Source organism: Cebus imitator, unplaced genomic scaffold (genome assembly GCF_001604975.1).
Source record: "Cebus imitator isolate Cc_AM_T3 unplaced genomic scaffold, Cebus_imitator-1.0 Scaffold19, whole genome shotgun sequence".
NCBI lineage: Eukaryota > Metazoa > Chordata > Mammalia > Primates > Cebidae > Cebus > Cebus imitator.
In genome coordinates, this window is record NW_016107334.1 from 5,890,416 (window position 1) to 5,904,792 (window position 14,377).

A 14,377-nucleotide genomic window follows, 5' to 3' on the forward strand; every position below is an offset into this window, starting at 1 on the left:
TTAAAATTATTTCATATCAGTAATAAAGAGCTTTATTATGCTCTTAATTTGACACATAACAGTTTAGCTAGTTTTCTTTCAATCCTCAGTTGTATAAAGGGAAAAGTATTGGTGTGGTGTCGGTATTTCTGAAGTGACTTTGTAACATATCCCAATCTCTCTTTCTTTTGTACAAAAATAAAAGAAAGATGTAAAGAAAAGAAAAAATAGATGGCTGGGTTATGCATAATCTTAAGAAAATTAAGGCAAAGCTTTGCCATAGTGAGATAAATAGGAGCCGTGAAATTCAGTAACGTAAGATGTGGGGGTATGTTATGGGGAGGTTGTTGAAGAGACCTGGGCCAGCATGCAGAGTGACTCAGCCGGGAAGTCTCAGAGTGTCACCATGGGATTCCCGTCCACCCAGGTTCCATATGCACTTTGGTACCACCGGATCACACCTGTCTGCTCTGGCTTAAATATCAGTGAGGGTCCTCCATCCTTCAGCTGGCAGGAATTTCCAGGACAGTGGCCATGATTCCAGGACCCTCCCACTTAATTGGTATCCATGTTGTTCACCTGATCCAGAGAGATTCAGTCAAAAGACTCCTAGAAAAGCTGTTGTCTGTGTCTTAGCTTCCCAAGACCAGATTGTCTTCCCTGCGTTGCACTTGGCCCCATATTTCACTATCCCCATCTTTGAGATAAGAATTCTTTGAATTGCATAGGTCCACCATGAACATCAGCCCTGCAGAGAACTATATTCTCCATGCAAATTGATTGGGCATGCTCTGTTGATAAAATATTCTGGCATAACTATCTGTATTATTATTCTTTAGGTCTGTCTATAGGACAGCTTGAATGAAGACTATAAGACATGGAGATGTGGTGGGATTTATAGATGAGATGCTACTAGATTCAGGGTACTCAGACTCCCAGTGCCATCGCCTTCTAATGCCCATATTTTTTAATGTTGTTAGTTGTCTTTCCTCAACCAGATGAGGAGCTCAATGTAATTATATCTTCTATTTCTTCTGTAACCATATCCCAATGAGTTTGACCTAAATATAATTTAAAGATGTTTGTCTACTGCCTCACACATAGTTGGTGCCAAATAAATGTGTGCTTCCTGTGTAGCTTTCTGCCTTCCTTGGAAAGCATAGTTTCTGAAGCTAAAATCTCTCTTACTAAACAATCTCCTTGTTGGCAGGCACCAGTGCCTGACACATAACAAGCACTCAATACATATTTGTGGAAACTAATGATTTGAGAGTAAATCCAGAGTCTGCTAGTCTTTACTAAAACTCAGAATCTCAAACTCTTACTTTATGAAAGCGGTATTATAAGTACTTACTTTGGGAATGGAGGAGAGAGAGGGAAGGGGAAGGGGAGGGGGAAGGAAAGAAGAAATTCTCTTACAGTAACTGATGTATATAGTAGGTGCTTAACTAAATGGATTCACATTTTCACTTTCTTCGACATACCTTTTTATGTGTTAAGCTGTCTCCCTTTTTTCTTTACTCTTATTCGTAAGTATGAATGATTATCCTAAGAAAGCCCCAGGGGCTCATGGAGTCCTACAGTTAACTAAATTAAGCATATAGTAAGCTCAAATATGTTCCTAGGTAGGAAGTGGACAGTCAACCAAAAACCCCAAGCTCAGGGGAAACTACATTTTTAATAGTACCCATGAACCCCATTGATAGCTTCACTGCTACTCAAGGGATCCCGGAATCTGGCATAACGTTTTGGTTTGTAATACTCAACAACACTGAAACTCATAATCATCAACAGTAGAACATCTGCTTGCCTAGTCTGTCTTCTATAAATCAGAATTTAAAAATGTTATTGTCAACATTGATTACAAATGAAGATATAGGAAAGTCAGGATATAGGAAAGTTGATTCTCTAGGTCACAGTGGGTGGACTAAGATTTTCTGTTCTCCAAAATGAACAAAATTTACCCCTATCCTCAGCTTTTTATTTTGGAAATGTTCAAGTCTATGAAAGCCATAAAAGACTAGTACAATGAACACCCAAATACCCAGCAGCTGGATTCATCGATGATTAATATTTTGCTGAATCATGTGAAAGTAAGCTGCAGATATCAAGTTCTGTACATCTAAAAACTTCATGGAGCATCTCTCCAAGTGCAACGGAATTCACTACATTAAGTAGTTATCCCACCCAAGGTTAACATCAATTGAAAATGCCTTCCAACAGCATTTTTATTTATTTATTTATTTATTTATTTATTTATTTATTTTCCCATTTATTTATTTGATTGCATTTTAGGTTTTGGGGTACATGTGAAGAACATGCAAAATTGTTGCATAGGAACACACGTGGCAGTGTGATTTGCTGCCTTCCTCCCCATCACCTACATCTGGCATTTCTCCCCTTGCTATCTCTCCCCAGCTTCCCACCCCCCACCGTCCCTCCCCTATTTCCCCCCAACTGACCCCAGTGTGTAGTGCTCCCCTCCCTGTGTCCATGTGTTCTCACTGTTCAACACCCGCCTATGAGTGAGAACATGCGGTGTTTGATCTTCTGCTCTTCTGTCGGTTTGCTGAGAATGATGGTTTCCAGGTTCATCCATGTCCCTACAAAGGACACAAACTCATCGTTTTTTATGGCTGCATAATATTCCATGGTGTATATGTGCCACATTTTCCCTATCCAGTCTATCATCGATGGGCATTTGGGTTGGTTCCAGGTCTTTGCTATTGTAAACAGTGCTGCAATGAACATTCGTGTGCACGTGTCCTTATAGTAGAACGATTTGTAATCCTTTGGATATATACCCAATAATGAGATTGCTGGGTCAAATGGAATTTCTATTTGTATGTCCTTGAGGAATCGCCACACTGTCTTCCACAATGGTTGAACTAATTTACACTCCCACCAACAGTGTAAAAGTGTTCCTATTTCTCCACATCCTCTCCAGCATCTGTTGTCTCCAGATTTTTTAATGATCACATTCTAACTGGCGTGAGATTGTATCTCAATGTAGTTTTGATTTGCATTTCTCTGATGACCAGTGATGATGAGCATTTTTTAATATGTTTGTTGGCCTCACGTATGTCTTCTTTTGTAAAGTGTCCGTTCATATCCTTTGCCCAAGTTTGAACAGGCTTGCTAGTTTTTTTCTTGTAAATCTGTTTTAGTTCTTTGTAAATTTTGGATATCAGCCCTCTGTCAGATGGGTAAACTGCAAAAATTTTTTCCATTCTGTTGGTTGCCGATTCACTCTAATGATTGTTTCTTTTGCTGTGCAGAAACTGTGGAGTTTGATTAGGTCCCATTTGTCTATTTTGGCTTTTGTTGTCAATGCTTTTGGTGTTTTGGTCATGAAGTCCTTGCCTACACCTACGTCCTGAATGGTTTTGCCTAGATTTTCTTCTAGGGTTTTTATGGTGTTAGGTCTTATGTTTAAGTCTTTAATCCATCTGGAGTTAATTTTAGTGTAAGGTGTCAGGAAGGGGTCCAGTTTCTGCTTTCTGCACATGGCTAGCCAACAGCATTTTTAAACCACATTCGTGTGTGCTTGCCCTGGGGGATTTTACTATTGGAGAATTCTGCTCTTTAATTCTGATGATAGGTGCTCAGAATCCCAGCCCATAATAGAAACAGAAGGGCAGGGAATTCAGTGGAAAGAACAGAGTCTTTGAAGGTGCATAAACTTTGATTTGAATCCTAACTTTGCCATATGGTATCCATGAACTTGACCCAACTTAACGACAACTAACCTCCCTTTTCCCAAAATAAAAGGCAGGGATAAGAACACCTATGTCACTTGACTGCTATGAGATTACATGAGACAAGGGATTACATGATCCTCAATAAATATTGGTTATTTTCTTATGTGGTCCATACCAACAACAACAACAAAATGACCACACGTTGTAATTTTCATTAAAAAAGATACCGAAAATAAAAAGACAAACGCAAAAAAACAGAAAAAAACAAGCAACAACAACAATAAAGCAAATTCTTCCTGAAGTTTCAGATGGATCACAGGAAAGAGGCTGAATGAGAGAGAATATCTGGGACTTCTCCATTGATTTTCTCCACCTTGTTTGAAGCAAAATGGCAGCAATTGTGCCAAATCTCCAATTGGAGATTGTGTCAGGATTTTAGGAATAACAATATATATTATTGTTTATTTTCCTTGAGGAGTTTATCTAAATTTTTTAAATTTTTATTTTAATGTTAAAATTTAATATTTCAGATATATTAAATTTTTATTTTAAGTTCAGGGGTATATGTGCAGGTTTGTTATATAGGCAAAATCATATCATGGGGGTTTGTTGTACAGATTATTTTCTCATCCGGCTACCAAGTCTAGTACCCAACATTTATTTTTTCTGATCCTCTCTCTCCTCCACCCTCCACGCTCCAATAGGCCTCAGTGTCTGTTGTTCCCCTCTTTGTATCCGTGAGTTGTCTACTTGTAGGTCCCGCTTATAAGTGAGAACATATGGTATTTAGTTTTCTGTTACTGCATTAGTTTTCTTTAAGGATGATGGTTTCCAGCTCCACCATGTCCCTGCAGAGGACATGATCTCATTCTTTTTTATGGCTGCATAGTATTCCATGGTGTATATGTACCACATTTTCTTTATCTAGTCTACCATTGTTGGGTGTTTAGGTTGATTCCATATCTTTGCTATTTTGAATAGTGCCACAATGAACATATGTGTGCATCTAAATTTAATAAAACATTAATAATGTAAGTGATGGTGATAGAAATTAGCAGGAAAACGTAACTTCTGCCTGTTCTATTTCAATCTGAATCTTCCCAGACAACAGAATCAGCTGCAGCTTAGGTGAAGTGTTTTATTGATGTCTGTAAAAATCCCAGTCCATTAAAAAGTATCAGGCCTGCAGTCCAAGGGGAGTGAAAAGGAAAAGGGCATCAGTAAAAGGGTTCACATTTTCTAACACATTTTAGGGACCAGTCACTATCTAAACATTCCAAACACCTTTTAAGTTAATCCTAATTAGACAACCTGAACACAAACATACCACAAATAAGCAAAGTGAAGCTGAGAACAAAGTATTTCTTCTAGAATGGCTTAAAAAAATAATAATAATGTGAATTCATCTTTAAGCTTTTTGGGAAGACTGAGTTACCCATTTCTTCCTTCTTCCTCTGTTTAAATACATTACTCTCATCAGAGAAATTATAAGACACTATGTTTTATATTGGGCACAAGAAGTAACTGAAACCAATGGTAATGCCTAATGTTTTAATTAAGCCCTCAATTAAGAATTTTAAATGTTCGAAACTCAGGTCTTTCTGTGTCTGGGTACCTGATCTTGGGCAATCTTTTCCCACATAACAGGGACCCTAGTCTTTTAAATAAAAACCTATCTTGAATAGGAAACTGAAGTCGTAGCATAGTTTTAAGTAGATAATAGCCGATATGGACTTTTTAAAATCCTCTTAAGGACCGCCAGAAAATTAAATATTTTTGAAAGTCAAAACAATGCTGCTGTGACTTTCAATGAGTTTCCATTTCCATGCTGCCTCCAAACTTCCTGATTCCAGCTGGGATTTTGATCAAAAATGCAAAAACATATGTAGAGAAGTTATTCTTCTGGAACATCTGACCGGAAGCAGGAAATGCAAGGTATCTCATGGGACTGCCTGTTATCAAAATATACCCAGTCCAGTACTGAAAAGACAAGAGAAGTTTGTTTTTTCAACACCCAGATAAAGAGAATTATAGAACATTCTGGTATAGATGCAGCACTAGGAAATGATATGGGACAGAAATGCCCCTTGTAAATTCTAGTCCCTGACCCAGGCTGTATCATTATGGGACCTTGCAAAGTCCCCCTTTACCTCTGCCTGCCTCATTAAACACATCTACAAAACAAATTTTTACAATAATAACTTTAAAGCACATCTCCCTTAACAAATCTTGTAAATGGGAAAATCCTATTATTATCCACAGGTAAAATGGATATTTATACTCATAGTAACTGCTAACAGTTACCATACACTCCATCCCAATGCTCAAAAAGAAAACTGACTTTGCTCTTTGAATTTAAAATTACATATTTCGTTTTTCCTGTAAGTCTTGAAAATATTTACTTGAGCTTTTCTAATAAAATCAAATTTCATGAAAACATGTATTTTAATTACATGGTTAAATTTTTAAAAAATTAGAAGAAATTGAAGGAAAATATTCTTCAAGAGTTGTAGCTACATATTCTAAACCGATCCATCATAAAATCATTGGCACACAGCAGGCAACTGGAAAAAGGACACCTTTTAACCTCAACTGGCATAAACATGTGTATTTATTTTTAAGAAGTGAAATATAAACAGACATATTGAGAGCCAAGTGTTTTATGAATTAAGAAAAAGATATCATATACACACACATAGACACACACACACACACACACACACACACACACACACACACGAAACTTTCCCCAGTGGGCCACCGAGGATTTATGTGGATGTGAACTCTATTTACTGTTATTATTAAGGAAATAGTGGCTTTTTAACAAGTTACTCATGCCTGGAAAAAATCCCAGTTTTGCAAGCTATCCAAGATTCTTTGCCAACTGTCCGTGGGAATCACTGGGATGGGAAAAGTTCAAATTTGTTTTAAAAGAATTTGCTTAATGGAAAATTAAAAAAAAAAAAAGTAGAAGAAAACCAGTAACCCACTGTGCTAATCTTTTGGTTAAATAAGAATAAAATATAGTCTAGTTGCTTTATTTTCCTTAGGTATTATTTTAGGAAAAGGAAAAAAAATCAAAAATTTTCCATTTTTATGTTATCCCATAAAGTCACATTTAGAATTTTATTTCAGTTCTCCAAGGGTTTGATGACTTGCTGGCTTTGATTAGCCTAAGATTATACCAAAAAGGGCTTGGAGACTTTGGTCAGTGGCATTAAATCAGATGACTTGTTTGGCTTATCTTTTGTCATTTTCTTTAAGATCTTTTTGTTTTTTTTCTGTTCCAAACAGCAAAGTCTAGTTACATTGTTTCTGTCAATTTCAAAACTACTAAAGACTAAAAAAGCCAGCATTAAAAGTTATGTCATTTACAGTTAGAAAACAGGAATAACTGTGTCTTTTCTGGAACCTAAGGGGTATCCACCAGTGTTCCAAGTTCTTTTATATATTAACACCTTCCAAGTCTCCTTACAACCTTATTGTTTTACTCTCCTTTCACAGATGTGGAAACTGAGGCTCAGGGAGGTTAAATAACTTCCCCCATGCCACACAAACAGTAAATGGCAAAGCTAGGGCAGAAACCCAAGTGGTCAGGTTCCAGAGTGCTTCCTTTAACCTCGTAAATTATACCACTCCTGATAAAATATATTCTACAATTTTTTAACTAAGATTTTATTAGAATATATATCACAAATTAATGTGATTTTAATTTGATATGACAACCCCCCCCCCCTTTTTTTGTGAGATAGAGTTTCTCTCTGTTGCCCGGCTGGAATGCAATGATGCGATCTCAGCTCACTGCAACCTCCACCTCCCACGTTCAAGTGATCCTCCTGCCTCAGCCTCCCAAGTAGCTGGGATTACAGGCACCTGCCACCACACCCAGCTAGTTTTTTAGTAAAGTTGGGGTTTCACCATGTTGGCCAGGCTGATCTTGAACTCCTGACTTCAGGTGATCCGCCCACCTTAGCCTCCCAAAGAGCTAGGATTACAGGTGTGAGCCACCGCAACTGGCTACACCCATTTTTTAAAGAATAAGGAATGATAAAATGGAAGCTTTGCTTTTCTACTGGTGATACAATAGATGTGAAATAGATTCTCTTGCAGCCATCTATGCAATGGGTATGCCTGTTCTAGTTTTATTCTGCAAAAGGACCCTTGGGGAGAAGCATCAAATGTAACCAGGCTCATATCTAGGGACAGTTCTCAACTAAGTAAACAAACAAACACACCCTTCTTTCTCCCAAAAATAAATCCATAGTTTCCTATCTAGAAAAGCAAAATGAGAAAAGGAAAATTTCTACATATTTTCTATTTCAAAAATATTGTTAAGAAAAGTTGCTCTCCTGGGTAGACATTTGATTAAAAGTTTTTCACTCTCTTAATATTTTTTTTCAAAAAAAATGGTTGAGCATATTTTATAGATTCTGCCCATCATTAATTTTTAGCATTCATACTCTTAGAAAGAAAGAAATAGTGCTACAGGTTCTTTTTTTTTTTCTGTGCATTGATATTCTTTGATTTTTTTTCAGAATTTAATATCTAGGTGATTGCTTTTACTTGGCACGATTGGGAAACACTGCCAGTCTAGATCTAAATATTTTCACATTCAATAATAACAACAAAATTGTACTCTGCTAAGCTCTGCTGATTTATAGAGCTTCAAAAATGGGTTTCAGATGTGATTTTGCCAAGTTATAAACCAAGAAGTCTTAATTTAAATTTTTCCTGACAGGAAGCTAATTCTTCATCTGAGAGAAAGTATTTTAGTATTTTCACACACATAAAATAAGGTTTATAAATTGCTTTCAAGCTGGTATTATTCGCACTATGGCTTTTTTAATACCTTGATATGCAACATAAATGTACAATATTTTCACTGGGTAGAGTCCCATTGGAATGACTAGGACAAGCTTTATGCTACTGATTCTTGTTATAATTTTTATAGTAAAAATACTAGTCAGCATTATTTTATATTATTCGGTTGAAATTTACATACACTTGAGAGTTGAGATTGCAGCTTAAGTTATAAAAGAAAGCTCACATTTCTAAGTAACATCCATTAACTTCCCTAAGAACCATACTATTAATAGAAGTAATAAGCATGTACGTGTATTTTAAAAAATTAAAATAACAATATTATCTTCACAAGTCACAGAAGAATGTCATGTATGCCATCATTATTTTGCATATTGCTGTTAAAATATGCATAATACAGGTGCCATTTCAAATTCAATTTTGAAAAATTGAATTATTCACCAAATCCTGCTTTATTGGCTATCATTGGGCAAAAAATAAAGTTAGATTCCTTCTCTACATAATTAACCAAAATAAATTCCAGATATATTAAAATTTAACTAAAAAGAAGAAAAAGAAAAGAAGAAATAAATGGTTATTTTCACTCAACGAACATGTCACTTAGCACATAGTAAGCTTTCAACAAATGCTAGTCATAATTATTGCAAGAATAAATTCTTTCTAAGCAGGAAACCAAAGGAAAAAATGGTTGATAGATTTCACTACATTAGCAAAACAAGTTTTGAATTAAAAGATCACTATAAGAAAATGTAAGGCAAATAAAAACCTGGGTATAGTGTTCATATTTGACTAACCAAAAGATAATACACTTTATAAATAAAATGGTCTCACAATTCAATAAGAAAATGACTAACACTTTACTAGAAAATTGGTCAGTACCTTTATGAATATAGATAAAATTTTGTAAGTCAAGAAAAGTAAACAAATTGGTTACAATGTCTACTTTTTCAGATTGGCGTTAATTAGTGTATGACAGTGAGATTTTATGTGTGGTCATACAAAGTGATTCAAGCTTTTCAGAGTACAACATGCTTTAACCTAGAAATCTCACTTTTAGGAGTGTTTCCTATAGAAAAGAAATGGAGGTTATTCACTAAAACATAGGTCCAAGAATAATTATTGCAATAGTATGTAAAACAGCAATAGTATGTAAAACAGCAGAAGTTTGAAAACAAGTTTACAGAAATACTAGATTAATGCAGAAAAAACAGAAAACATACAATGAAGTATCTGAAGAAAAATAATATCTAGAAGTATATTAAGTAGTATAAAATTTTATTCACATAATAATGTAAAGTGAAAGATAGATATAGTTGCAAAACAATGCAAACGTGATTTTATGCATAGGTGTATAGGTGTGTGTATGAGAATATAATCCCTCCCCTCACCACACACAAATATATATGAGAAACAAAGTAGAATGGCTGAATTCTCTTCCTCTTTTTTCATTTTTGTTCTTTCATGTTTCTGCATTTTCAGTTTTTCCTCAATTGTATATTGCCTTTGTGATTTTAAAGCAAGATCTTAAAGCTATTGCTTTATTAACTCAGAACTTAAAACACCGCTACTTTATAGAGACGAGTACTTTAAATACTGTGAAAACCTGAATAGGTATAAAATGTTTTAATTATATTTTTTATTAAAATTCAAAAGAATAGTGGGACCCACATTGATTCCTACACAGATATTTAGTGTCCTTATGATAAGAACCTTATAAAAGCTTTATATTACATAAACTAACAATTTAAGACACATGAAGATGGAAATCCAGGAGTCCACCCTTAGTCCTCTTGTTTCTCAGCTCTTAGAAATTAGAAGCCAATGATATTTTTAATGTTGAAAGCAACATGTTTATGGAAACCCAGGGTAACCATTAAGTTATCAACTACTACTTCTTTTGTGTTTTCCTTAGAGAGTCATAGTATTATTTTAACCAAGGTTAGTTGGTTTTTGTTTTTGTTTTTAGTATTTTTTTCCTGGTCTTTGTTGGTGTGGAAAGTAATTTAAACTTTATAGCCCATTTGAAACAAGATTATTTATATCTGTGTGGCAATGTCTGCATGTGCATGTAATTTATACACCACTGCTGTTGCTTCTCAAATTCCTCCTACTTGGTTGAATTATTTCCATTGTAAGCTTGTTATTTTTCACTTTAGCTAGTTAGAAATTAGAGAGTCTGAAGAAAATTTCCTTTACTAAGGATACACAATTGTTTTTTTGTGTGTGTACTTGTTTTCTGCTTGACTTTTCTCTTTTTGTTTAGTGTTTGAAACTTGGCTTTTCTTAGGTGAGAACTGAAAGCTCCGGGTGTGCATATCATGATGTTAAAGATGGCTTTAAATCATCTACTTAAACTTTAGTTTAGAAAATTATGCTGAGAATATTATGATGGAGAATATACCAGCAAAATATTCCTTTGGAAAATTATATATTTAATCAACAAGGCAGCAGAATATTTATAATTCAAATTGGGGCTTTATATCTTTAGTACAAATTAGAAGTCCTTCATATTAATTTTAATTTCAGAACTTTGAGTTCCATGGTTCTAACTTATCATACTACAGCACAGAGACATTTTCCCTCAGGAATTAAAATGTCATGCTTAAGTAGAGTCATATTTCCAAATATAAGACCATTAAAGATACCCTGACACTATATTTGAGAAAAGAAAAATTTGTGATGAAATGTTCACTGTGGTCACCGCAGTTTGCCTCGACGCTTCCTGACAAAATTGTTTGTCATTTCCTCTGAGCTGGTATGTGTAATCATGAGCCGCTTTTTAAATGTTTTCTATTTTCGGTGTCTCTCATCATACAACAGGTCTGCCTGAGAAAGAAATTTAACTGAGCCTTTAGGCCCTTAGGGATGCGTAGCATGACCTGAAACCCTTTTCACCCTTTCTTCCTCCCTACATCCTAAATTTATCAAACCAAATGTCCCCAAATGGTGGCCTCAATATAGGAAACATAAATATTGATCAGGGTAGGCCTTTATTTCTTTAATTTTTTGCCTCCAAATGGTGGCCTCTATATAGGAAACATGAGTATTGGTCAGGGTAGGCCTTTATTTCTTTAATTTTCACATTCCTAACTTTTCCATAGTTTGAAAATTTCATGATGTTCTGTTTCTCCATTCCCCTCTCTGATCAGGACTGAGATTCCAGTTTCACTGAATAATAACCTTTCCATTACAAGCGCCCTCTACCCTTTTGTGTTGATGAAAGATAAGCAAAGAAAAACAGTTAATGGTTCGAAAGGAAAATTGAGATAATTTCCAATATTCAAAGAAATATGAAGGTAACAACTAAAAAGAATAAATGGCTTATTCTCCTCCCACATCCCCCACTATATCTTGAAGAAAATGGGACTATTCGAAGGTCTAGTGATCTCCATCTGAAGTCATCTCTCCTCTCATTAGAAAGAACATGAGTCTCAGTGTGCTGTACAGAAGAACAACCAAGAGTAGGATCCATAATGTGGGGGTATTGGTAAAAACATTCCTTCTGCAGAAATGCAAAAGGGCCCCACCATGTGGTTTTAAATCAAATGTCTTATGGAAGAAATCTATTTTGTTCTTCTAAGTGGTACCTGATCCAGATAAGAGATCTAAACAAGTTCATTGAGAGTGGCATTAATAATCGGCCTTCATTTTTCTATAAACTTAAATAAAACTTGTAGCTTTATGTGTTTTGTTCCTATTGACAATTGAATCAGGCTAAACTTCTAAAGAAAAGATAAAGAACAAAAATAGAATGCAGAATCTAAAATAGTGAACATTTATCTTTTTACTGAAGAGAAGTTGTTGCTGCTTCCAAGTTCTTGGGAGTGCATTTTATATAAGTGTTCATGGTTTAGGGTTATCATCCTGTACTTCAAATGAGAAAATGTCTTCCTAAACCTGATTCAACCCTTCAACTGCTTTCATCATTATTATTTTCTAAACAACTGAACACTTGACTTCTCCTCCTCCCGATAGCTTACAACTGTGCAATAACATTTCATAGGCTAAATTACTAAATAAAACCATACAATATTCTGTTTTCCAGAATAAGATATAGCAGTATTTAGAGAGAGATAGGTTCCCAAAATAAACTCAATGGGGGAGGAAAAAAAGCTATCATTCTACAAATGCATTTGCAAGGTGTTACAATTAATATTGACATAATGCCTCTATATATCTACTTGGTACCTGTTGAATTGTTTTACTTACCCATTAGCACTCCATTTAATACCAGAAGGCAGTTAATAAATTCTTCCTTCCTGTGCAGGAAATTGACTAAAAGACACAAAATTAGCTTTTAAATTTTAAAGAATTAAGATCTGTACTGCTGACTTTTTCCTTTATTCAGTTACCTTGAGAAGAAGCGTTCAACCTTATTCTTTGTGTAGCTAGAACCTGTTAGATCCTCAGACCTGAGACATTGCTTCTAAAAAATGCAATCTGTGTCCTTTCTCAGATCTTCCCTGCATCGGTTTGCAGGAAAGATCTAGGCTTGGATGATTGTCTAGGCCTTAGGCCCCAGAGGCCAAAGAGGTCAGGCTTTTGTACTGAGAAGTTGCCTGGATTTCTTTATATTCTTTGTCTAATAAAAGATAGTAATGGCTTTTTGTACCATGCACACTCCCCCAACTGTAGGCACAATGGTCTGTCATCCAAAAAGGGGATAAGCCAAAGAGGGACATCTTTATGGCTTCCATGGAGATTTTATATGGCTATTTTAAATTTCAGAAACAAAAAGGCAAACTGTCAAAAACATATAATGCAAGGAATGCAAGGATTTTGACTCTTTGCAACAAAGTCCCAAAATAAGAAAAATGCATATATTGAAGTGTAAAAGTTGCTCCTCCTAGTTGATAAAATTTTTGTAGAGAACAACTTATAAATATTTTTGAAAATATAAGATCCACATATATCTCTTGAATTGGTATTATAAACAGTAACAGGAGAAACTGCAGGTATCCAGAAGGATGATGCTAGAATAGTAGTGGGTATTCTTGTTTGTTCGTTGTTTACCTGTTTAAGTGTTTATTTGTTTATGATGTCTGTTTAGTTAGCAAGAAGAGATATTTATTATTCTTTTATGCATTTAGAGGAAAGTCTGAATTCTTTTCCTCCACCATCTCATCATTCCTTAAAACTTTGGAAAAAATGCATATGATTAGAAAATCCAAAAGAATTCATGATTTTTTTCTTCCAACATCAAGAGCCTCATTATCTTTCCCAGTGTCCTTCAATGGTAGTAAAAATCTACAGAAAAAAAATAAAAAAAAAAACCAGCCTGTATTTTAAACAGGAGAATGTACGCTTCCCAAACAAGAATGCCCCCATTATTATCAGAAACACCCATAAATTGTGAGGGCGCCACAGAAAAGAAGGGCAGGTGTTTACATTAAGCCCTCCTCGAGGCTACTTTTGCCCATCTGTTGAGTATTTGTATATATAGCTTTTGAAAAAAAAAATCTGTGTAGAGACTAGACCTACGGTGGGGTTAAAATAACAAATAAATCTATTTTTATTCTTACATTTTACCTTCATCTATCCTTTCTATTTGAAAAGTACTATAATGGAAAACCAATTCTCTTTTTAAGACTATCCCCCCAAAATTATTGATGGCTACCTCTATGACTCTTCAGATATTTTCTTTCACATCACAGTGATCCATACATTAAAAAAATAAATCTATCTTCAATTGTGATAACAGATTTTTCACATATTTAAGAATGATCAATTACCATTAATTACCCTAAAATTCTTGGCCTTATTGCACTAGACAAGATTTGAGCATTCAGTCATTCCTTTCATCTTATTTCTTTAGCCTGGTTTTTTGTTTCATTTTAATTTTTTTCTTTTTTCTTTTTTTTTTTTTTTTTTTTTTT